Genomic DNA, 21,699 nt, shown 5'->3' on the forward strand with positions numbered 1-21,699 from the left:
GTATTTTTTTAAATAGTTCGATTCGTTGCGGACATAGACGACGGACGACGAGGTGGTCTTAAATTTGCAGCTTTTGATGAATGTCCTTCTTTGTGAGCATTGTGCTTATAATCATTTGTTGAAGAAAAGTGCTGTGATTTGTATTTATACCTTTCTATGTAGCATGTAAGATTTCAGTCAGTGACACCCTCTTTTAACAAGTTCTTTTTGATTTATTACCAAATTCTAAATGTTGTCCCTAAACCTAGCTAAGATGAAAAACCTTAAAGCAACTGTCAATCTGAGAGTGTGAATTGATTCCACAAATAAGGTGCTTGGCTAGTTTTGGATTTCCTTTCATCATGGCTTTGGATCAAGGTTTCAAACGTCAGGTTAGGGTTATTGTTTGATGTAAAAAATTATCAAGTTTTTTTTGGGAGACACGGGGAGGCTGGTTTTGCTCCATGAGTGGGTGGAGTCACCTTCCTGTCCTCTGACGAATCATAACGGTGACCTACGGGCCTCTGAGACCTGCCGTCTTGCAGAGACCTCTTCCCGGCATGGGCAGTTATATGTGTGCCCCGTGCAGCAGTGGTGACGTGCTTGTTACGGCAGCACATATACTAAAATTGGATCGATACAGAGAAGATTAGCATGGCCCCTGCGAAAGGATGACACGCAAATCCGTGAAGCGCTCCACATTTTTGGCCACCGGAGACGTGGCATGCCAATCCGGCAGGTCCTGCCATCTGTGGACCAAGAATTACGACGCTTCCGCTTCACTTATAAAACTAGCACCTTTTCTACGGCTCAACGTCACGTTTCAGAGACAGTCTAAGTTAGGAGCATAACTTTGAGATTGAGCAAAATACATTAAACTGTAGGGTATGGCTAAAGCACTGCGCACACACTGTGATTTTCAACAACGAACTAATGGAGATGTCACTGACTGACTGGTTTTTAGTTGTTGTTCAAATACAGAAATTGACAAAAAGTCACAGAGACTCTCTCCACACCTAGATATCAGTCCATGAATGAGTGAACGATGCTTGCCGGTGCTGGATAAATTAATATCCAGTGGGTAGAGGGTGCTATACATATGTATTTTTGTCCTTTGCTGGGTTGGAAGTGCAAGATGAGAATTTCCTCCAGCGCCTTCCCTTCCCTTTAATCAAGTCTCCGCCCCTTGCCCTGCAATCTCACCCCCTAACTCCCCCTTCCTGCCTTGTCAGGGTCTGCCCCGCCGCTTGATCTTTACCCTTATCCTTTTCCTGTGTTGTGCAGTGGGGAAAGGGTCCTTCTATATCTACCTTCCCCAAGCATGCATACCTGGCTGGGTGGGATGAGGTTATAATCAGAATGGGGATAAGGCAAGGCAAGGCAAGGCAAGGCAAGGCTATGCTATGCTATGCTCAGCCGTACTCAGCCATGGTGCTTGGGCTGTTTTTACCTTTGTAAATTCTTCACATGCAGGAATCTCAACTTTGTGGTTTTCCTGGATGTTTTTTGTTAATGGTATGCTGCTCTTGCTGTTTTAAACTCATTTTGAATGCTTTGTACTTGTTTGGTCTAACGCTGTCTGTTTGGAGTTGTGCATGTATTTAAACTGAAGAATTTAAACTGAAGTAGGTAGTGGGGATAAGCAATCCATTTACATCCAGACTTATTTGTCCATCATTATGTTTCCATTTGAGCTCTTCCAATACAGAAACAAATGTTAAAAAAACAAAGTGACTGATTTTTTTGGGTGTATAATGTGTTCTTTGATTTCATTCATGCTCTACATTTTCTGATTCACCAGGGTCTTGTCTAATAATCTGAACAGTTTTGAGCATATACATGAAATGACTAAGTAGCTACAAGTATTTTGCACCAGATGTCCTAGACGTCTCCAAAGTGTCCAAAAACCTGTCCATATGCACACAAAGTCGTCATTCACTATACATCAAGTTTGCATGTTTCTTTTTGCTAAAACATCACAGTATGTTACTTTAGTAAGTTTCACAACAATATTAGCTTCATAGCATCATTGTTATTAAGGGAAAAAACTGTAGCTAATACTGTAAATGCTGGGGAAAATGCAGTAAATTCTGTAATACTGCAAAAAAAATTATACTTTCTCATATATACTGACAATTTGTAGCAAGATTATGAATTTTTCCAGCAGTGAATGAAAACATCCAGTGATTTGCTATGCAAACATCAAAGCTTGCCCATGCTGACAGCCAAGATAGTCTATACTAGCAGCACCCAATCAACTCCGCATAAACTTCAGCTAAAATAAGCCTCTTCCTTTCCGTGCTTTAAAAAAAGTATTGGTAATCAAATCATTCTTATGGCTGTACGAGATTCGTAAAACAGCATCAAACCCATGCGCTACACTTTATCGGCTAACGACACTGAAGCACTGGGTGATAGTATGCAGACCTTTAAACATTAAAGGTATGACTAAATAAAGCAAGTGTGTGGGGTCTAGGTTTTCGTCTACACGTCCACTATTTGATGAAACAGCTGCCAATCGTGTTACTTGCCCTGGATTCACTTGGGAAGTAAAGGATAGTCACCCCCCCTTCCCACTTCACACATTGTTGAGAATTGCTGTCACTCCAAGACAATGGCGCTGCAATGGCCAATAGAAATCAATAGAAAATACAAAAGGGCGGTCTAATGCTCTATTCATGAACACTTTTAAGTCTGTAACATGCATTTTGAGGTAACTAAAAGGTTTGCATAGTTTGTGTTATCTTGCGAAGGAAATGAACATGTGTTTTTGTGCAAAGACTTGAGCACGCAATTAAAGAACTTTACCATCCCTTTGTATACCAATTAAACCTGTCATGCAGTTGCTTCGATGATAATTTCATTTTCTGTGAGGAAATCTGATGTTATCTTATCCTGGAAAAAGCATGTTTTAAAAATGCCATTTAAAAGGCCAGGCACGATTGTTGGAAATTTACCAGAAAAACACCGTGTATTCAGCTTGGGATTTCTAGCGAACGGTTGCATGTAGATGGCTGAAAATCGGTAAGCAGGTACTTGTTTTAGTCCTAAGAAATATTACTTTGATAAATGTACTGTACTTTAAGAATATTTGATGCTATGGAGTGATTTATTTGAGTATGCAAGTTTGGGCCCGCCGGCAGGGCCCGCTACGGGGCCATTTTAAAAGGGCAGCTGCGTAGCTCTTTACCTTGATGCTGGGGGCAAGCTGATCTAGTGCAACATCTTGTGTTATTTGGGCTGTGTACCTAAAACTGGCTGCCGGGTATTTTTTTAAATAGTTCGATTCGTTGCGGACATAGACGACGGACGACGAGGTGGTCTTAAATTTGCAGCTTTTGATGAATGTCCTTCTTTGTGAGCATTGTGCTTATAATCATTTGTTGAAGAAAAGTGCTGTGATTTGTATTTATACCTTTCTATGTAGCATGTAAGATTTCAGTCAGTGACACCCTCTTTTAACAAGTTCTTTTTGATTTATTACCAAATTCTAAATGTTGTCCCTAAACCTAGCTAAGATGAAAAACCTTAAAGCAACTGTCAATCTGAGAGTGTGAATTGATTCCACAAATAAGGTGCTTGGCTAGTTTTGGATTTCCTTTCATCATGGCTTTGGATCAAGGTTTCAAACGTCAGGTTAGGGTTATTGTTTGATGTAAAAAATTATCAAGTTTTTTTTGGGAGACACGGGGAGGCTGGTTTTGCTCCATGAGTGGGTGGAGTCACCTTCCTGTCCTCTGACGAATCATAACGGTGACCTACGGGCCTCTGAGACCTGCCGTCTTGCAGAGACCTCTTCCCGGCATGGGCGGTTATATGTGTGCCCCGTGCAGCAGTGGTGACGTGCTTGTTACGGCAGCACATATACTAAAATTGGATCGATACAGAGAAGATTAGCATGGCCCCTGCGAAAGGATGACACGCAAATCCGTGAAGCGCTCCACATTTTTGGCCACCGGAGACGTGGCATGCCAATCCGGCAGGTCCTGCCATCTGTGGACCAAGAATTACGACGCTTCCGCTTCACTTATAAAACTAGCACCTTTTCTACGGCTCAACGTCACGTTTCAGAGACAGTCTAAGTTAGGAGCATAACTTTGAGATTGAGCAAAATACATTAAACTGTAGGGTATGGCTAAAGCACTGCGCACACACTGTGATTTTCAACAACGAACTAATGGAGATGTCACTGACTGACTGGTTTTTAGTTGTTGTTCAAATACAGAAATTGACAAAAAAGTCACAGAGACTCTCTCCACACCTAGATATCAGTCCATGAATGAGTGAACGATGCTTGCCGGTGCTGGATAAATTAATATCCAGTGGGTAGAGGGTGCTATACATATGTATTTTTGTCCTTTGCTGGGTTGGAAGTGCAAGATGAGAATTTCCTCCAGCGCCTTCCCTTCCCTTTAATCAAGTCTCCGCCCCTTGCCTTGCAATCTCACCCCCTAACTCCCCCTTCCTGCCTTGTCAGGGTCTGCCCCGCCCCTTGATCTTTACCCTTATCCTTCCTGTGTTCTGCAGTGGGGAAAGGGTCCTTCTATATCTAGCCTTCCCCAAGCATGCATGTCTGGCTGGGTGGGATGAGGTGATAATCAGGAATGGGGATAAGGCAAGGCCAGGCCAGGCAAGGCAAGGCAAAGCTATGCTATGCTCAGCTATGGTGCTTGGGCTGTTTTTACCTTTGTAAATTCTTCACATGCAGGAATCTCAACTTTGTGGTTTTCTTGGATGTTTTTTGTTAATGATATGTTGCTCTTGCTGTTTTAAACTCATTTTTAATGCTTTGTACTTGTTTGGATGTTTTGAATGCTTTGTACGCTGTCTGTTTGGAGTTGTGCATGTATTTAAACTGAAGAATTTAAACTGAAGTAGGCAGTTGGGATAAGCAATCCATTTACATCCAGACTTATTTGTCCATCATTATGTTTCCATTTGAGCTCTTCCAATACAGAAACAAATGTTAAAAAAACAAAGTGACTGATTTTTTTGGGTGTATAATGTGTTCTTTGATTTCATTCATGCTCTACATTTTCTGATTCACCAGGGTCTTGTCTAATAATCTGAACAGTTTTGAGCATATACGTGAAATGACTAAGTAGCTACACATTATTTTCCACCAGATGTCCTAGACGTCTCCAAAGTGTCCAAAAACCTGTCCAAATGCACACAAAGTCTCCATTCACTATACATCAAGTTTGCATGTTTCTTTTTGCTAAAACATCACAGTATGTTACTTTAGTAAGTTCCACAACAATATTAGCTTCATAGCATCATTGTTATTAAGGGAAAAAACTGTAGCTAATACTGTAAATGCTGGGGAAAATGCAGTAAATTCTGTAATACTGCAAAAAAAATTATACTTTCTCATATATACTGACAATTTGTAGCAAGATTATGAATTTTTCCAGCAGTGAATGAAAACATCCAGTGATTTGCTATGCAAACATCAAAGCTTGCCCATGCTGACAGCCAAGATAGTCTATACTAGCAGCACCCAATCAAGTCCGCATAAACTTCAGCTAAAATAAGCCTCTTCCTTTCCGTGCTTTAAAAAAAGTATTGGTAATCAAATCATTCTTATGGCTGTACGAGATTCGTAAAACAGCATCAAACCCATGCGCTACACTTTATCGGCTAACGACACTGAAGCACTGGGTGATAGTACGCAGACCTTTAAACATTAAAGGTATGACTAAATAAAGCAAGTGTGTGGGGTCTAGGTTTTCGTCTACACGTCCACTATTTGATGAAACAGCTGCCAATCGTGTTACTTGCCCTGGATTCACTTGGGAAGTAAAGGATAGTCACCCCCCCTTCCCACTTCACACATTGTTGAGAATTGCTGTCACTCCAAGACAATGGCGCTGCAATGGCCAATAGAAATCAATAGAAAATACAAAAGGGCGGTCTAATGCTCTATTCATGAACACTTTTAAGTCTGTAACATGCATTTTGAGGTAACTAAAAGGTTTGCATAGTTTGTGTTATCTTGCGAAGGAAATGAACATGTGTTTTTGTGCAAAGACTTGAGCACGCAATTAAAGAACTTTACCATCCCTTTGTATACCAATTAAACCTGTCATGCAGTTGCTTCGATGATAATTTCATTTTCTGTGAGGAAATCTGATGTTATCTTATCCTGGAAAAAGCATGTTTTAAAAATGCCATTTAAAAGGCCAGGGACGATTGTTGGAAATTTACCAGAAAAACACCGTGTATTCAGCTTGGGATTTCTAGGCGAACGGTTGCATGTAGATGGCTGAAAATCGGTAAGCAGGTACTTGTTTTAGTCCTAAGAAATATTACTTTGATAAATGTACTGTACTTTAAGAATATTTGATGCTATGGAGTGATTTATTTGAGTATGCAAGTTTGGGCCCGCCGGCAGGGCCCGCTACGGGGCCATTTTAAAAGGGCAGCTGCGTAGCTCTTTACCTTGATGCTGGGGGCAAGCTGATCTAGTGCAACATCTTGTGTTATTTGGGCTGTGTACCTAAAACTGGCTGCCGGGTATTTTTTTAAATAGTTCGATTCGTTGCGGACATAGACGACGGAAGACGAGGTGGTCTTAAATTTGCAGCTTTTGATGAATGTCCTTCTTTGTGAGCATTGTGCTTATAATCATTTGTTGAAGAAAAGTGCTGTGATTTGTATTTATACCTTTCTATGTAGCATGTGAGATTTCAGTCAGTGACACCCTCTTTTATCAAGTTCTTTTTGATTTATTACCAAATTCTAAATGTTGTCCCTAAACCTAGCTCAGAGGAAAAAGCCTTAAAGCAACTGTCAATCTGAGAGTGTGAATTGATTCCACAAATAAGGTGCTTGGCTAGTTTTGGATTTCCTTTCATCATGGCTTTGGATCAAGGTTTTCAAACGTCAGGTTAGGGTTATTGTTTGATGTAAAAAATTATCAAGTTTTTTTTGGGAGACACGGGGAGGCTGGTTTTGCTCCATGAGTGGGTGGAGTCACCTTCCTGTCCTCTGACGAATCATAACGGTGACCTACGGGCCTCTGAGACCTGCCGTCTTGCAGAGACCTCTTCCCGGCATGGGCGGTTATATGTGTGCCCCGTGGAGCAGTGGTGACGTGCTTGTTACGGCAGCACATATACTAAAATTGGATCGATACAGAGAAGATTAGCATGGCCCCTGCGAAAGGATGACACGCAAATCCGTGAAGCGCTCCACATTTTTGGCCACCGGAGACGTGGCATGCCAATCCGGCAGGTCCTGCCATCTGTGGACCAAGAATTACGACGCTTCCGCTTCACTTATAAAACTAGCACCTTTTCTACGGCTCAACGTCACGTTTCAGAGACAGTCTAAGTTAGGAGCATAACTTTGAGATTGAGCAAAATACATTAAACTGTAGGGTATGGCTAAAGCACTGCGCACACACTGTGATTTTCAACAACGAACTAATGGAGATGTCACTGACTGACTGGTTTTTAGTTGTTGTTCAAATACAGAAATTGACGAAAAGTCACAGAGACTCTCTCCACACCTAGATATCAGTCCATGAATGAGTGAACGATGCTTGCCGGTGCTGGATAAATTAATATCCAGTGGGTAGAGGGTGCTATACATATGTATTTTTGTCCTTTGCTGGGTTGGAAGTGCAAGATGAGAATTTCCTCCAGCGCCTTCCCTTCCCTTTAATCAAGTCTCCGCCCCTTGCCTTGCAATCTCACCCCCTAACTCCCCCTTCCTGCCTTGTCAGGGTCTGCCCCGCCCCTTGATCTTTACCCTTATCCTGTGTTCTGCAGTGGGGAAAGGGTCCTTCTATATCTGCCTTCCCCAAGCATGCATGTCTGGCTGGGTGGGATGAGGTGATAATCAGGAATGGGGATAAGGCAAGGCCAGGCCAGGCAAGGCAAAGCTATGCTATGCTCAGCTATGGTGCTTGGGCTGTTTTTACCTTTGTAAATTCTTCACATGCAGGAATCTCAACTTTGTGGTTTTCTTGGATGTTTTTTGTTAATGATATGTTGCTCTTGCTGTTTTAAACTCATTTTTAATGCTTTGTACTTGTTTGGATGTTTTGAATGCTTTGTACGCTGTCTGTTTGGAGTTGTGCATGTATTTAAACTGAAGAATTTAAACTGAAGTAGGCAGTTGGGATAAGCAATCCATTTACATCCAGACTTATTTGTCCATCATTATGTTTCCATTTGAGCTCTTCCAATACAGAAACAAATGTTAAAAAAAACAAAGTGACTGATTTTTTTGGGTGTATAATGTGTTCTTTGATTTCATTCATGCTCTACATTTTCTGATTCACCAGGGTCTTGTCTAATAATCTGAACAGTTTTGAGCATATACGTGAAATGACTAAGTAGCTACACATTATTTTCCACCAGATGTCCTAGACGTCTCCAAAGTGTCCAAAAAACCTGTCCAAATGCACACAAAGTCTCCATTCACTATACATCAAGTTTGCATGTTTCTTTTTGCTAAAACATCACAGTATGTTACTTTAGTAAGTTCCACAACAATATTAGCTTCATAGCATCATTGTTATTAAGGGAAAAACTGTAGCTAATACTGTAAATGCTGGGGAAAATGCAGTAAATTCTGTAATACTGCAAAAAAAATTATACTTTCTCATATATACTGACAATTTGTAGCAAGATTATGAATTTTTCCAGCAGTGAATGAAAACATCCAGTGATTTGCTATGCAAACATCAAAGCTTGCCCATGCTGACAGCCAAGATAGTCTATACTAGCAGCACCCAATCAAGTCCGCATAAACTTCAGCTAAAATAAGCCTCTTCCTTTCCGTGCTTTAAAAAAAGTATTGGTAATCAAATCATTCTTATGGCTGTACGAGATTCGCAAAACAGCATCAAACCCATGCGCTACACTTTATCGGCTAACGACACTGATGCACTGGGTGATAGTACGCAGACCTTTAAACATTAAAGGTATGACTAAATAAAGCAAGTGTGTGGGGTCTAGGTTTTCGTCTACATGTCCACTATTTGATGAAACAGCTGCCAATCGTGTTACTTGCCCTGGATTCACTTGGGAAGTAAAGGATAGTCACCCCCCCTTCCCACTTCACACATTGTTGAGAATTGCTGTCACTCCAAGACAATGGCGCTGCAATGGCCAATAGAAATCAATAGAAAATACAAAAGGGCGGTCTAATGCTCTATTCAGGAACACTTTTAAGTCTGTAACATGCATTTTGAGGTAACTAAAAGGTTTGCATAGTTTGTGTTATCTTGCGAAGGAAATGAACATGTGTTTTTGTGCAAAGACTTGAGCACGCAATTAAAGAACTTTACCATCCCTTTGTATACCAATTAAACCTGTCATGCAGTTGCTTTGATGATAATTTCATTTTCTGTGAGGAAATCTGATGTTATCTTATCCTGGAAAAAGCATGTTTTAAAAATGCCATTTAAAAGGCCAGGCACGATTGTTGGAAATTTACCAGAAAAACACCGTGTATTCAGCTTGGGATTTCTAGCGAACGGTTGCATGTAGATGGCTGAAAATCGGTAAGCAGGTACTTGTTTTAGTCCTAAGAAATATTACTTTGATAAATGTACTGTACTTTAAGAATATTTGATGCTATGGAGTGATTTATTTGAGTATGCAAGTTTGGGCCCGCCGGCAGGGCCCGCTACGGGGCCATTTTAAAAGGGCAGCTGCGTAGCTCTTTACCTTGATGCTGGGGGCAAGCTGATCTAGTGCAACATCTTGTGTTATTTGGGCTGTGTACCTAAAACTGGGTGCCGGGTATTTTTTTAAATAGTTCGATTCGTTGCGGACATAGACGACGGACGACGAGGTGGTCTTAAATTTGCAGCTTTTGATGAATGTCCTTCTTTGTGAGCATTGTGCTTATAATCATTTGTTGAAGAAAAGTGCTGTGATTTGTATTTATACCTTTCTATGTAGCATGTAAGATTTCAGTCAGTGACACCCTCTTTTAACAAGTTCTTTTTGATTTATTACCAAATTCTAAATGTTGTCCCTAAACCTAGCTAAGATGAAAAACCTTAAAGCAACTGTCAATCTGAGAGTGTGAATTGATTCCACAAATAAGGTGCTTGGCTAGTTTTGGATTTCCTTTCATCATGGCTTTGGATCAAGGTTTCAAACGTCAGGTTAGGGTTATTGTTTGATGTAAAAAATTATCAAGTTTTTTTTGGGAGACACGGGGAGGCTGGTTTTGCTCCATGAGTGGGTGGAGTCACCTTCCTGTCCTCTGACGAATCATAACGGTGACCTACGGGCCTCTGAGACCTGCCGTCTTGCAGAGACCTCTTCCCGGCATGGGCAGGTTATATGTGTGCCCCGTGCAGCAGTGGTGACGTGCTTGTTACGGCAGCACATATACTAAAATTGGATCGATACAGAGAAGATTAGCATGGCCCCTGCGAAAGGATGACACGCAAATCCGTGAAGCGCTCCACATTTTTGGCCACCGGAGACGTGGCATGCCAATCCGGCAGGTCCTGCCATCTGTGGACCAAGAATTACGACGCTTCCGCTTCACTTATAAAACTAGCACCTTTTCTACGGCTCAACGTCACGTTTCAGAGACAGTCTAAGTTAGGAGCATAACTTTGAGATTGAGCAAAATACATTAAACTGTAGGGTATGGCTAAAGCACTGCGCACACACTGTGATTTTCAACAACGAACTAATGGAGATGTCACTGACTGACTGGTTTTTAGTTGTTGTTCAAATACAGAAATTGACGAAAAGTCACAGAGACTCTCTCCACACCTAGATATCAGTCCATGAATGAGTGAACGATGCTTGCCGGTGCTGGATAAATTAATATCCAGTGGGTAGAGGGTGCTATACATATGTATTTTTGTCCTTTGCTGGGTTGGAAGTGCAAGATGAGAATTTCCTCCAGCGCCTTCCCTTCCCTTTAATCAAGTCTCCGCCCCTTGCCTTGCAATCTCACCCCCTAACTCCCCCTTCCTGCCTTGTCAGGGTCTGCCCCGCCCCTTGATCTTTACCCTTATCCTGTGTTCTGCAGTGGGGAAAGGGTCCTTCTATATCTGCCTTCCCCAAGCATGCATGTCTGGTTGGGTGGGATGAGGTTATAATCAGGAATGGGGATAAGGCAAGGCCAGGCCAGGCCAGGCAAGGCAAAGCTATGCTATGCTCAGCTATGGTGTTTGGGCTGTTTTTACCTTTGTAAATTCTTCACATGCAGGCATCTCAACTTTGTGGTTTTCTTGGATGTTTTTTGTTAATGATATGTTTCTCTTGCTGTTTTAAACTCATTTTTAATGCTTTGTACTTGTTTGGATGTTTTGAATGCTTTGTACGCTGTCTGTTTGGAGTTGTGCATGTATTTAAACTGAAGTAGGCAGTTGGGATAAGCAATCCATTTACATCCAGACTTATTTGTCTATCATTATGTTTCCATTTGAGCTCTTCCAATACAGAAACAAATGTTAAAAAAACAAAGTGACTGATTTTTTTGGGTGTATAATGTGTTCTTTGATTTCATTCATGCTCTACATTTTCTGATTCACCAGGGTCTTGTCTAATAATCTGAACAGTTTTGAGCATATACGTGAAATGACTAAGTAGCTACACATTATTTTCCACCAGATGTCCTAGACGTCTCCAAAGTGTCCAAAAACCTGTCCAAATGCACACAAAGTCTCCATTCACTATACATCAAGTTTGCATGTTTCTTTTTGCTAAAACATCACAGTATGTTACTTTAGTAAGTTCCACAACAATATTAGCTTCATAGCATCATTGTTATTAAGGGAAAAAACTGTAGCTAATACTGTAAATGCTGGGGAAAATGCAGTAAATTCTGTAATACTGCAAAAAAAATTATACTTTCTCATATATACTCATATATATATATTTATCCGGTGCTGGATAAATTAATATCCAGTGGGTAGAGGGTGCTATACATATGTATTTTTGTCCTTTGCTGGGTTGGAAGTGCAAGATGAGAATTTCCTCCAGCGCCTTCCCTTCCCTTTAATCAAGTCTCCGCCCCTTGCCCTGCAATCTCACCCCCTAACTCCCCCTTCCTGCCTTGTCAGGGTCTGCCCCGCCGCTTGATCTTTACCCTTATCCTTTTCCTGTGTTGTGCAGTGGGGAAAGGGTCCTTCTATATCTACCTTCCCCAAGCATGCATACCTGGCTGGGTGGGATGAGGTTATAATCAGAAATGGGGATAAGGCAAGGCAAGGCAAGGCAAACCCATGCGCTACACTTTATCGGCTAACGACACTGAAGCACTGGGTGATAGTACGCAGACCTTTAAACATTAAAGGTATGACTAAATAAAGCAAGTGTGTGGGGTCTAGGTTTTCGTCTACACGTCCACTATTTGATGAAACAGCTGCCAATCGTGTTACTTGCCCTGGATTCACTTGGGAAGTAAAGGATAGTCACCCCCCCTTCCCACTTCACACATTGTTGAGAATTGCTGTCACTCCAAGACAATGGCGCTGCAATGGCCAATAGAAATCAATAGAAAATACAAAAGGGCGGTCTAATGCTCTATTCATGAACACTTTTAAGTCTGTAACATGCATTTTGAGGTAACTAAAAGGTTTGCATAGTTTGTGTTATCTTGCGAAGGAAATGAACATGTGTTTTTGTGCAAAGACTTGAGCACGCAATTAAAGAACTTTACCATCCCTTTGTATACCAATTAAACCTGTCATGCAGTTGCTTTGATGATAATTTCATTTTCTGTGAGGAAATCTGATGTTATCTTATCCTGGAAAAAGCATGTTTTAAAAATGCCATTTAAAAGGCCAGGCACGATTGTTGGAAATTTACCAGAAAAACACCGTGTATTCAGCTTGGGATTTCTGGCGAACGGTTGCATGTAGATGGCTGAAAATCGGTAAGCAGGTACTTGTTTTAGTCCTAAGAAATATTACTTTGATAAATGTACTGTACTTTAAGAATATTTGATGCTATGGAGTGATTTATTTGAGTATGCAAGTTTGGGCCCGCCGGCAGGGCCCGCTACGGGGCCATTTTAAAAGGGCAGCTGCGTAGCTCTTTACCTTGATGCTGGGGGCAAGCTGATCTAGTGCAACATCTTGTGTTATTTGGGCTGTGTACCTAAAACTGGCTGCCGGGTATTTTTTTAAATAGTTCGATTCGTTGCGGACATAGACGACGGAAGACGAGGTGGTCTTAAATTTGCAGCTTTTGATGAATGTCCTTCTTTGTGAGCATTGTGCTTATAATCATTTGTTGAAGAAAAGTGCTGTGATTTGTATTTATACCTTTCTATGTAGCATGTGAGATTTCAGTCAGTGACACCCTCTTTTATCAAGTTCTTTTTGATTTATTACCAAATTCTAAATGTTGTCCCTAAACCTAGCTCAGAGGAAAAAGCCTTAAAGCAACTGTCAATCTGAGAGTGTGAATTGATTCCACAAATAAGGTGCTTGGCTAGTTTTGGATTTCCTTTCATCATGGCTTTGGATCAAGGTTTTAAACGTCAGGTTAGGGTTATTGTTTGATGTAAAAAATTATCAAGTTTTTTTTGGGAGACACGGGGAGGCTGGTTTTGCTCCATGAGTGGGTGGAGTCACCTTCCTGTCCTCTGACGAATCATAACGGTGACCTACGGGCCTCTGAGACCTGCCGTCTTGCAGAGACCTCTTCCCGGCATGGGCGGTTATATGTGTGCCCCGTGGAGCAGTGGTGACGTGCTTGTTACGGCAGCACATATACTAAAATTGGATCGATACAGAGAAGATTAGCATGGCCCCTGCGAAAGGATGACACGCAAATCCGTGAAGCGCTCCACATTTTTGGCCACCGGAGACGTGGCATGCCAATCCGGCAGGTCCTGCCATCTGTGGACCAAGAATTACGACGCTTCCGCTTCACTTATAAAACTAGCACCTTTTCTACGGCTCAACGTCACGTTTCAGAGACAGTCTAAGTTAGGAGCATAACTTTGAGATTGAGCAAAATACATTAAACTGTAGGGTATGGCTAAAGCACTGCGCACACACTGTGATTTTCAACAACGAACTAATGGAGATGTCACTGACTGACTGGTTTTTAGTTGTTGTTCAAATACAGAAATTGACGAAAAGTCACAGAGACTCTCTCCACACCTAGATATCAGTCCATGAATGAGTGAACGATGCTTGCCGGTGCTGGATAAATTAATATCCAGTGGGTAGAGGGTGCTATACATATGTATTTTTGTCCTTTGCTGGGTTGGAAGTGCAAGATGAGAATTTCCTCCAGCGCCTTCCCTTCCCTTTAATCAAGTCTCCGCCCCTTGCCTTGCAATCTCACCCCCTAACTCCCCCTTCCTGCCTTGTCAGGGTCTGCCCCGCCCCTTGATCTTTACCCTTATCCTGTGTTCTGCAGTGGGGAAAGGGTCCTTCTATATCTGCCTTCCCCAAGCATGCATGTCTGGCTGGGTGGGATGAGGTGCTAATCAGGAATGGGGATAAGGCAAGGCCAGGCCAGGCAAGGCAAAGCTATGCTATGCTCAGCTATGGTGCTTGGGCTGTTTTTACCTTTGTAAATTCTTCACATGCAGGAATCTCAACTTTGTGGTTTTCTTGGATGTTTTTTGTTAATGATATGTTGCTCTTGCTGTTTTAAACTCATTTTTAATGCTTTGTACTTGTTTGGATGTTTTGAATGCTTTGTACGCTGTCTGTTTGGAGTTGTGCATGTATTTAAACTGAAGAATTTAAACTGAAGTAGGCAGTTGGGATAAGCAATCCATTTACATCCAGACTTATTTGTCCATCATTATGTTTCCATTTGAGCTCTTCCAATACAGAAACAAATGTTAAAAAAAACAAAGTGACTGATTTTTTTGGGTGTATAATGTGTTCTTTGATTTCATTCATGCTCTACATTTTCTGATTCACCAGGGTCTTGTCTAATAATCTGAACAGTTTTGAGCATATACGTGAAATGACTAAGTAGCTACACATTATTTTCCACCAGATGTCCTAGACGTCTCCAAAGTGTCCAAAAAACCTGTCCAAATGCACACAAAATCTCCATTCACTATACATCAAGTTTGCATGTTTCTTTTTGCTAAAACATCACAGTATGTTACTTTAGTAAGTTCCACAACAATATTAGCTTCATAGCATCATTGTTATTAAGGGAAAAAACTGTAGCTAATACTGTAAATGCTGGGGAAAATGCAGTAAATTCTGTAATACTGCAAAAAAAATTATACTTTCTCATATATACTGACAATTTGTAGCAAGATTATGAATTTTTCCAGCAGTGAATGAAAACATCCAGTGATTTGCTATGCAAACATCAAAGCTTGCCCATGCTGACAGCCAAGATAGTCTATACTAGCAGCACCCAATCAACTCCGCATAAACTTCAGCTAAAATAAGCCTCTTCCTTTCCGTGCTTTAAAAAAAGTATTGGTAATCAAATCATTCTTATGGCTGTACGAGATTCGCAAAACAGCATCAAACCCATGCGCTACACTTTATCGGCTAACGACACTGATGCACTGGGTGATAGTACGCAGACCTTTAAACATTAAAGGTATGACTAAATAAAGCAAGTGTGTGGGGTCTAGGTTTTCGTCTACACTGTCCACTATTTGATGAAACAGCTGCCAATCGTGTTACTTGCCCTGGATTCACTTGGGAAGTAAAGGATAGTCACCCCCCCTTCCCACTTCACACATTGTTGAGAATTGCTGTCACTCCAAGACAATGGCGCTGCAATGGCCAATAGAAATCAATAGAAAATACAAAAGGGCGGTCTAATGCTCTATTCAGGAACACTTTTAAGTCTGTAACATGCATTTTGAGGTAACTAAAAGGTTTGCATAGTTTGTGTTATCTTGCGAAGGAAATGAACATGTGTTTTTGTGCAAAGACTTGAGCACGCAATTAAAGAACTTTACCATCCCTTTGTATACCAATTAAACCTGTCATGCAGTTGCTTTGATGATAATTTCATTTTCTGTGAGGAAATCTGATGTTATCTTATCCTGGAAAAAGCATGTTTTAAAAATGCCATTTAAAAGGCCAGGCATGATTGTTGGAAATTTACCAGAAAAACACCGTGTATTCAGCTTGGGATTTCTGGCGAACGGTTGCATGTAGATGGCTGAAAATCGGTAAGCAGGTACTTGTTTTAGTCCTAAGAAATATTACTTTGATAAATGTACTGTACTTTAAGAATATTTGATGCTATGGAGTGATTTATTTGAGTATGCAAGTTTGGGCCCGCCGGCAGGGCCCGCTACGGGGCCATTTTAAAAGGGCAGCTGCGTAGCTCTTTACCTTGATGCTGGGGGCAAGCTGATCTAGTGCAACATCTTGTGTTATTTGGGCTGTGTACCTAAAACTGGGTGCCGGGTATTTTTTTAAATAGTTCGATTCGTTGCGGACATAGACGACGGACGACGAGGTGGTCTTAAATTTGCAGCTTTTGATGAATGTCCTTCTTTGTGAGCATTGTGCTTATAATCATTTGTTGAAGAACAGTGCTGTGATTTGTATTTATACCTTTCTATGTAGCATGTAAGATTTCAGTCAGTGACACCCTCTTTTAACAAGTTCTTTTTGATTTATTACCAAATTCTAAATGTTGTCCCTAAACCTAGCTAAGATGAAAAACCTTAAAGCAACTGTCAATCTGAGAGTGTGAATTGATTCCACAAATAAGGTGCTTGGCTAGTTTTGGATTTCCTTTCATCATGGCTTTGGATCAAGGTTTCAAACGTCAGGTTAGGGTTATTGTTTGATGTAAAAAATTATCAAGTTTTTTTTGGGAGACACGGGGAGGCTGGTTTTGCTCCATGAGTGGGTGGAGTCACCTTCCTGTCCTCTGACGAATCATAACGGTGACCTACGGGCCTCTGAGACCTGCCGTCTTGCAGAGACCTCTTCCCGGCATGGGCAGTTATATGTGTGCCCCGTGCAGCAGTGGTGACGTGCTTGTTACGGCAGCACATATACTAAAATTGGATCGATACAGAGAAGATTAGCATGGCCCCTGCGAAAGGATGACACGCAAATCCGTGAAGCGCTCCACATTTTTGGCCACCGGAGACGTGGCATGCCAATCCGGCAGGTCCTGCCATCTGTGGACCAAGAATTACGACGCTTCCGCTTCACTTATAAAACTAGCACCTTTTCTACGGCTCAACGTCACGTTTCAGAGACAGTCTAAGTTAGGAGCATAACTTTGAGATTGAGCAAAATACATTAAACTGTAGGGTATGGCTAAAGCACTGCGCACACACTGTGATTTTCAACAACGAACTAATGGAGATGTCACTGACTGACTGGTTTTTAGTTGTTGTTCAAATACAGAAATTGACGAAAAGTCACAGAGACTCTCTCCACACCTAGATATCAGTCCATGAATGAGTGAACGATGCTTGCCGGTGCTGGATAAATTAATATCCAGTGGGTAGAGGGTGCTATACATATGTATTTTTGTCCTTTGCTGGGTTGGAAGTGCAAGATGAGAATTTCCTCCAGCGCCTTCCCTTCCCTTTAATCAAGTCTCCGCCCCTTGCCTTGCAATCTCACCCCCTAACTCCCCCTTCCTGCCTTGTCAGGGTCTGCCCCGCCCCTTGATCTTTACCCTTATCCTGTGTTCTGCAGTGGGGAAAGGGTCCTTCTATATCTGCCTTCCCCAAGCATGCATGTCTGGTTGGGTGGGATGAGGTTATAATCAGGAATGGGGATAAGGCCAGGCCAGGCAGGCAAGGCAAAGCTATGCTATGCTCAGCTATGGTGTTTGGGCTGTTTTTACCTTTGTAAATTCTTCACATGCAGGCATCTCAACTTTGTGGTTTTCTTGGATGTTTTTTGTTAATGATATGTTTCTCTTGCTGTTTTAAACTCATTTTTAATGCTTTGTACTTGTTTGGATGTTTTGAATGCTTTGTACGCTGTCTGTTTGGAGTTGTGCATGTATTTAAACTGAAGTAGGCAGTTGGGATAAGCAATCCATTTACATCCAGACTTATTTGTCTATCATTATGTTTCCATTTGAGCTCTTCCAATACAGAAACAAATGTTAAAAAAACAAAGTGACTGATTTTTTTGGGTGTATAATGTGTTCTTTGATTTCATTCATGCTCTACATTTTCTGATTCACCAGGGTCTTGTCTAATAATCTGAACAGTTTTGAGCATATACGTGAAATGACTAAGTAGCTACACATTATTTTCCACCAGATGTCCTAGACGTCTCCAAAGTGTCCAAAAACCTGTCCAAATGCACACAAAGTCTCCATTCACTATACATCAAGTTTGCATGTTTCTTTTTGCTAAAACATCACAGTATGTTACTTTAGTAAGTTCCACAACAATATTAGCTTCATAGCATCATTGTTATTAAGGGAAAAAACTGTAGCTAATACTGTAAATGCTGGGGAAAATGCAGTAAATTCTGTAATACTGCAAAAAAAATTATACTTTCTCATATATACTCATATATATATATTTATCCGGTGCTGGATAAATTAATATCCAGTGGGTAGAGGGTGCTATACATATGTATTTTTGTCCTTTGCTGGGTTGGAAGTGCAAGATGAGAATTTCCTCCAGCGCCTTCCCTTCCCTTTAATCAAGTCTCCGCCCCTTGCCCTGCAATCTCACCCCCTAACTCCCCCTTCCTGCCTTGTCAGGGTCTGCCCCGCCGCTTGATCTTTACCCTTATCCTTTTCCTGTGTTGTGCAGTGGGGAAAGGGTCCTTCTATATCTACCTTCCCCAAGCATGCATACCTGGCTGGGTGGGATGAGGTTATAATCAGAAATGGGGATAAGGCAAGGCAAGGCAAGGCAAGGCAAACCCATGCGCTACACTTTATCGGCTAACGACACTGAAGCACTGGGTGATAGTACGCAGACCTTTAAACATTAAAGGTATGACTAAATAAAGCAAGTGTGTGGGGTCTAGGTTTTCGTCTACACGTCCACTATTTGATGAAACAGCTGCCAATCGTGTTACTTGCCCTGGATTCACTTGGGAAGTAAAGGATAGTCACCCCCCTTCCCACTTCACACATTGTTGAGAATTGCTGTCACTCCAAGACAATGGCGCTGCAATGGCCAATAGAAATCAATAGAAAATACAAAAGGGCGGTCTAATGCTCTATTCATGAACACTTTTAAGTCTGTAACATGCATTTTGAGGTAACTAAAAGGTTTGCATAGTTTGTGTTATCTTGCGAAGGAAATGAACCTGTGTTTTTGTGCAAAGACTTGAGCATGCAATTAAAGAACTTTACCATCCCTTTGTATACCAATTAAACCTGTCATGCAGTTGCTTTGATGATAATTTCATTTTCTGTGAGGAAATCTGATGTTATCTTATCCTGGAAAAAGCATGTTTTAAAAATGCCATTTAAAAGGCCAGGCACGATTGTTGGAAATTTACCAGAAAAACACAGTGTATTCAGCTTGGGATTTCTGGCGAACGGTTGCATGTAGATGGCTGAAAATCGGTAAGCAGGTACTTGTTTTAGTCCTAAGAAATATTACTTTGATAAATGTACTGTACTTTAAGAATATTTGATGCTATGGAGTGATTTATTTGAGTATGCAAGTTTGGGCCCGCCGGCAGGGCCCGCTACGGGGCCATTTTAAAAGGGCAGCTGCGTAGCTCTTTACCTTGATGCTGGGGGCAAGCTGATCTAGTGCAACATCTTGTGTTATTTGGGCTGTGTACCTAAAACTGGCTGCCGGGTATTTTTTTAAATAGTTCGATTCGTTGCGGACATAGACGACGGACGACGAGGTGGTCTTAAATTTGCAGCTTTTGATGAATGTCCTTCTTTGTGAGCATTGTGCTTATAATCATTTGTTGAAGAAAAGTGCTGTGATTTGTATTTATACCTTTCTATGTAGCATGTAAGATTTCAGTCAGTGACACCCTCTTTTAACAAGTTCTTTTTGATTTATTACCAAATTCTAAATGTTGTCCCTAAACCTAGCTAAGATGAAAAAGCCTTAAAGCAACTGTCAATCTGAGAGTGTGAATTGATTCCACAAATAAGGTGCTTGGCTAGTTTTGGATTTCCTTTCATCATGGCTTTGGATCAAGGTTTTAAACGTCAGGTTAGGGTTATTGTTTGATGTAAAAAATTATCAAGTTTTTTTTGGGAGACACGGGGAGGCTGGTTTTGCTCCATGAGTGGGTGGAGTCACCTTCCTGTCCTCTGACGAATCATAACGGTGACCTACGGGCCTCTGAGACCTGCCGTCTTGCAGAGACCTCTTCCCGGCATGGGCGGTTATATGTGTGCCCCGTGCAGCAGTGGTGACGTGCTTGTTACGGCAGCACATATACTAAAATTGGATCGATACAGAGAAGATTAGCATGGCCCCTGCGAAAGGATGACACGCAAATCCGTGAAGCGCTCCACATTTTTGGCCACCGGAGACGTGGCATGCCAATCCGGCAGGTCCTGCCATCTGTGGACCAAGAATTACGACGCTTCCGCTTCACTTATAAAACTAGCACCTTTTCTACGGCTCAACGTCACGTTTCAGAGACAGTCTAAGTTAGGAGCATAACTTTGAGATTGAGCAAAATACATTAAACTGTAGGGTATGGCTAAAGCACTGCGCACACACTGTGATTTTCAACAACGAACTAATGGAGATGTCACTGACTGACTGGTTTTTAGTTGTTGTTCAAATACAGAAATTGACGAAAAGTCACAGAGACTCTCTCCACACCTAGATATCAGTCCATGAATGAGTGAACGATGCTTGCCGGTGCTGGATAAATTAATATCCAGTGGGTAGAGGGTGCTATACATATGTATTTTTGTCCTTTGCTGGGTTGGAAGTGCAAGATGAGAATTTCCTCCAGCGCCTTCCCTTCCCTTTAATTAAGTCTCCGCTTCCCCAAGCATGCATACCTGCCTGGGAGGGATGAGATTATAATCAGGAATGGGGATTATGCAAGGCAAGGCAAGGCAATGCAAGGCAAGGTAAGGCAATGCTCAGCTGTGGTGCTTGGGCTGTATTTACCTTTGTAAATTCTTCAAATGCATGAATCTCAACTTTGTGGTTTTTAATAATGAGAGATTGTGTTTGTGGTTTTCCTGGATGTTTTTTGTTAATGGTATGCTGCTCTTGCTGTTTTAAACTCATTTTCAATGCTTTGTACTTGTTTGGTCTAACGCTGTCTGTTTGGAGTTGTGCACGTATTTAAACTAAAGCATTTAAACTGAAGTAGGCAGTTGGGAAAATAAATCCATTTACATCCAGACTTATTTGTCCATCATTTTGTTTCCATTTGAGTTCTTCCAATACAGAAACAAATGTTAAAAAAACAAAGTGAATGATTTTTTTTGGGTGTATAATGTGTTCTTTGATTTCACTCATGCTCTACATTTTCTCATTCACCAGGGTCTTGTCTAATAATCTGAACAGTTTTGAGCATATACATGAAATGACTACGTAGCTACACAGTATTAGTTAACAAAAGGCTTGCGTAGTTTGGGTATTTTCCGAAGGAACCGAACCGGAACAAAAATTTCCCTTTTACGCACAGAAGAGAGCACGCAGTTAAAGAACTTTACTAACATTCCGTATACCTTTTAAACATGTCACGCAGTTGTTTTAATGGTAATTGAATTTTCTATGACAAAATCTGAACTTATCTTATAAAGGCAACTTAAAAGGGCAGGCATGTTTTTGTGGAAATTTTACCTGAAAAATACGATGACTTCAGCGTACAATTTCTGGCAAATGGAT

General features: G+C 41.3%; 7 non-coding genes across 7 annotated transcripts; all 7 read left to right on the forward strand.

The window, feature by feature from the left end:
• Positions 1-578: 578 nt before the first annotated feature.
• On the forward strand, positions 579-685 carry LOC118241949. The gene has a single exon (XR_004776442.1). It is a non-coding gene; the product is annotated as a U6 spliceosomal RNA (small nuclear RNA).
• Positions 686-3,822: 3,137 nt separating this feature from the next.
• On the forward strand, positions 3,823-3,929 carry LOC118241950. The gene has a single exon (XR_004776443.1). It is a non-coding gene; the product is annotated as a U6 spliceosomal RNA (small nuclear RNA).
• A 3,146-nt stretch (positions 3,930-7,075) lies between these two features.
• LOC118241951 lies at positions 7,076-7,182 on the forward strand. Its single transcript, XR_004776444.1, has one exon. It is a non-coding gene; the product is annotated as a U6 spliceosomal RNA (small nuclear RNA).
• A 3,134-nt stretch (positions 7,183-10,316) lies between these two features.
• LOC118241952 lies at positions 10,317-10,423 on the forward strand. The gene has a single exon (XR_004776445.1). It is a non-coding gene; the product is annotated as a U6 spliceosomal RNA (small nuclear RNA).
• Positions 10,424-13,666: 3,243 nt separating this feature from the next.
• LOC118241953 lies at positions 13,667-13,773 on the forward strand. Its single transcript, XR_004776446.1, has one exon. It is a non-coding gene; the product is annotated as a U6 spliceosomal RNA (small nuclear RNA).
• Positions 13,774-16,908: 3,135 nt separating this feature from the next.
• On the forward strand, positions 16,909-17,015 carry LOC118241954. Its single transcript, XR_004776447.1, has one exon. It is a non-coding gene; the product is annotated as a U6 spliceosomal RNA (small nuclear RNA).
• A 3,241-nt stretch (positions 17,016-20,256) lies between these two features.
• On the forward strand, positions 20,257-20,363 carry LOC118241956. Its single transcript, XR_004776449.1, has one exon. It is a non-coding gene; the product is annotated as a U6 spliceosomal RNA (small nuclear RNA).
• The last annotated feature ends 1,336 nt before the right edge of the window (positions 20,364-21,699 follow it).

This window comes from Electrophorus electricus, chromosome 8 (genome assembly GCF_013358815.1).
Source record: "Electrophorus electricus isolate fEleEle1 chromosome 8, fEleEle1.pri, whole genome shotgun sequence".
NCBI classification, from domain to species: Eukaryota; Metazoa; Chordata; class Actinopteri; order Gymnotiformes; family Gymnotidae; genus Electrophorus; species Electrophorus electricus.